Raw genomic sequence first — 4,363 nt, 5'->3', positions numbered from 1 at the left:
TAGAACTTCCTCATAAAGTTTAGAAAATTAATTAGAAACCCAAGCAGTGAAATATACTGTGAATAGAAGAACAGTTAGAACTTGGTATATTCACTTATCAGAATTCAAGAGTTCTAATATTCAGAGAAGATAAGACTTATTCCAGTTTTAGAACATCAAAACATTTACAACTTTATCATTTCTAAAATATATAAACAGAAGTTAAGTAAAGCAGTATCAAGCAAAACTTCAGAAATTAGAAAAGATCAACACAGTGATTTATAGTGGTTCGGCACTAACTCGCCTACATCCACTCCCCAAGACTCATCTTGAGATCCTCAACTATGTTATCTCTTTTCAAGGGTAAGAGACAAACCAACAGTACAAGGCAATAGATCAACACCTAGATCTACCATTTTATCCCACTAGATTTTCCAAAGGTTCTAGTTAACCTTAACCCTTTCTGTTTTTGGCAGAGTACAGAAACTCAATTCAAGACATTAGAATCCCACACAAGGAGAAGGTCGCTTGATAACGTCTTTCACAATAGCTTCTCACCTAAGCTATTACACAAATGTTTATCAAATAAAAACCTGTCTACTATAGATTACAAAATCTAAATAGACAGAAAGAAATGCACATATATAAGCACAGGAAAAACAGTTTATCAGATTAGAAAATCGTTTAGAATACAGAACCGTTTTTCAAAAGAAGTTGTAAAAATTCTTTTCTCTTTAAAAATAAAAACGTGAAGTGTAAAGACGAAAAGAAAAATGGGGGGTAGAGAGTAAGTTTTGAGAGATAAAGATTTGATCAATGAGAGAATGCTCTTAAAAGGAAAACTCTTACTTCACCAACGTTCCAAGAGTGAAACACTCCTTTATATAGAGAGCTTCGAGTTTCTTTCTTTTGGAAAGAAGATATTTTATTTTGAAATCAGAATATTTGTTTTCCTTATTTAGAAGATACGAAAATCTTAGTTACCAAAAATTTATCTTATCCTTTTGGTAAGAGAATAAAAGACGTTTTTACTTTCCTTTAAACAAAAGATTTTCAGCAGCATTTTATTTTGGAAAATATTTTTACGAAAAGATGTGCTTACTAAAAACGAAAAGATTCTTCCTTCGTTTTTAAGGTAAGAGAATAAATTGAAGTACTTTAAATCTTCAAAGAAATTTCCGAAAAAGATAATGTATGATTTATTACCAAAATCGTTTAGAGATAAAATCTCTCTAGTTTTAGGTAATTAAATCATTTCGATTTTAAAGAATATTTTTCGAAAACAAATAAAAGAATTTATTTTGAAAAATCTAATTTTCGAAAAATATTTTTGTTGAGAGAAAAATTAATTTATGTGCTCATATATGAATTTTCTCTTCATCCTACAAAGTATCCTAAATACCTAACCACTAAGGTCTTCGAATTATCTTTACACACTATGGATTTTGTAGGACTTGCCTTGTACGATTTCTTTCCATAATAATTCTGCATAAAATAACATTAGCATAAACAACATAATTTAAATTTATTTGTTTTGTTTTAATCATCAAAATCCGAGATTAGAATTTGACCCTTGAGCCAACAATCTCCCCCTTTTTGATGATGACTGATAGATGTTAATTCTATAGTGTTTTAATATAGTTTTTATTTGAATTCTAGTAAGTTTTTATTGCTTTAATTTGATTTTAAATCACTTTTAGTATAATTATATTCAAAAGCTTCCTTGATCTTTAATCCGCTTGATCTAAGAGAAAATTGCAGAAATTTGGCGCAGAAAAGAACTTTATAATACAAGGCACTTAGCCTTTAGCACGCCCAGGCCGTGTTAAAAAGCACAACCGTGCTAGAAGCCAAGGAAACCAAAGAAGAGACAGAAGAAAGCACGGCCAGGGTGTGCCAAAAGGCACGGCCGTGCTATAATGGGACCAGGGCGTGTCAAGCATAGCACGCCCGTGACAGCTCTAGGCAGACTTCCAGAGAAAAGCACGCCCTTACCGTGCTAAGTGGCACGCCCGTGCCTCAATGCTTCGCTAGCCCGTGCTGCCTAGCACGCCCCGTGCTTCACTGGCCAGACTTCCAGACTAAAGCACACCCAGCCCGTGCCAGGAAGCACGCCCGTGCTACACAGGCGGAACCAGCGTAAATTTAATATGCAAATCAAGCCTTTTCTCACATGGGCCGACTTCAGGGAGTGTCCTAAACACACTAAACAAGACCTGGACCTATTCTAGGAGAAAAAGGAGTCCTAATCAAGAAGAAATCAAAAGTCTAAACAGTCATGATCTCCTATAAAGGATTTTGCATTAAATAAGGATTCTATTTCCTAAAAGGAATCAGACTTGCCTTCAGGAACTCTATATAAAGAGAGGAACTTCTCATAGCAAAGGATCTCTCGGTTTTTAGGCAATTTCTTTACATAATTCTTTTTCTCTCTTGAAGATTTCAAGCATCAAATAATCGTGCCAAGATTCAAGGAAGCCATCAACATAGTTGTGATACAGTTTTCATTCTAAACTTTTCATCTTGTTTCTTTCTTTTATTATTGTCTTTAAATATGATGAATGTTCCAAGCATGATTGAGTTTAATTTAATTACTATGTCCAGCTAAACTCTTATACTAGGGGTTTGATGTAACTTAATTCGATTCCAGTTTATAATATTAGATTTGTTGTTCTTTGTTCTCGTTATAAATTATTATTGTGCTTAATGCTTCCAGGCAGAAAATTTCCCCTGGATTGGGTTATTTCAATAACTACATTCGGGAGAAGGGTTATTGATATGAAAAAGATAATAATTTACTTGAGAATAATAACTTGATGCGGAAGCTATATGGTTTGACTCAAGGGAGGTTTTCATAAGTTAATAACTTATTAAGTTGTGAACTCGCAGAACAACCATAAAACCTAATAATCTGATTTATGTTTAATTTCACTATTAAAGATAGGTAATTAAACTAGATTAGAATTGCTAACAATAAATCGGGAGAGCTTGTTAGTGACTTTAGGGTTGTTTCTCCTACTTGAACAATTAAAATTGATTAATGAACTAATAGAATAAGCTGGATAGAATTAAGTGAAATCAAATTCCCTAGTAGCTTAATCCCCTGATTTCTTTTCACTTAAATTTTATGTTTGATCTCTTCTATTTTTTTACTTTAAGATTCTATTTACCTTACAGTGAATCTCTCTTATCGTCGTCTAAATAATAATAGGTTAACATAATTTTGGTACTTGATAAACAATCCCTGTGGATACGATACTCTCTTACTCTATATTACTTGTTGCGATTTCGTACACTTGCGAAAAACGCTGTCAAGTTTTTGGCGCCGTTGCCGGGGATTGGCATATCAATATCAATACGAATTACCCTATTGTTAATTTAGACACTCTTTTTATTTTTATTTAATTTTCTTCTAAGAATCATTCCAGGTGTTTTATGCAAAGAAGATCGAGGAGGACTGAACCTCTAGTCTTTGATCCGGAAATTGAACGAACTTGTCGTCGGCACAACGCTGCAAGAAAAACACGGGAAATAAAACCCGAACAAGAAGCAAACATGGCCGACGACATCGAAAACGAGAATGAAAACTTACTTGGGCCACCACTTCAACATCCGGTCCGTACCTTGAGAGATTATACAACACCTAATCTAAATGGGGCAACCTCAAGTATTACTAGACCCAGGGTAGAAGCTAACAACTTTGAGATTAAACCCGCAATCATCCAAATGCTCTCTACCTCGATCCAATATGGGGGCTTGCCTAGTGAAGATCCTAATGCTCACATCACCAATTTTTTGGAAATTTGTGACACATTCAAGCAAAACGGTGTTTCTGAAGATGCAATCAAATTAAGACTTTTCCCATTCACTCTTAGGGATAAAGCGAGATCTTGGTTACAATCGTGTCCCGCTGGAAGTTTCACAACATGGGATGAATTAGCTCAAAAATTCCTGGCTAAATTCTTTCCATCCTCAAAAACCACCAAGTTGCGCAATGAGATAATGACATTCGCTCATCATGATCAAGAGAGCTTGTATGAAGCTTGGGAAAGATTCAAAGACTTGTTAAGAAAGTGCCCACATCACAGTTTGCCCAAGTGGTTACAGGTACAAACGTTCTATAATGCATTATCTCCTAACATAAAAATTACCTTAGATGCAGCTGCAGGTGGATCCTTTGAAAAGAAAGGAATTGATGAAGCATATGAGTTGATAGAGGAAATGGCAAGCAATAGCCATTACCAAAACAATACCGAAAGGAGAAGAACTGCAGGAGTCTATGAAATAGACGCTATTACAGCACTTAATGCCAAGGTAGATAACATGGTAAGGAAATTGGACATGTTAACCACTAATCTTGTAAATTCTGTTATGCAAGTTTGTG

At 34.6% G+C, this 4,363-nt stretch overlaps 1 non-coding gene across 1 annotated transcript; it reads right to left on the bottom strand.

Annotated features, from left to right (window-relative positions):
• Positions 1-3,963: 3,963 nt before the first annotated feature.
• LOC149494893 (small nucleolar RNA R71) lies at positions 3,964-4,069 on the bottom strand. The gene has a single exon (XR_016321899.1). It is a non-coding gene; the product is annotated as a small nucleolar RNA R71 (small nucleolar RNA).
• Between the last annotated feature and the right edge of the window lie 294 nt (positions 4,070-4,363).

This window comes from Jatropha curcas, chromosome 7, assembly GCF_041381405.1.
Source record: "Jatropha curcas cultivar XTBG-Jc1 chromosome 7, XTBG_Jcur_1.0, whole genome shotgun sequence".
In the NCBI taxonomy this organism is placed as follows: domain Eukaryota; kingdom Viridiplantae; phylum Streptophyta; class Magnoliopsida; order Malpighiales; family Euphorbiaceae; genus Jatropha; species Jatropha curcas.
Note: the sequence above shows the minus strand (reverse complement) of the source record. Positions and strands in the feature narration are given on the sequence as shown.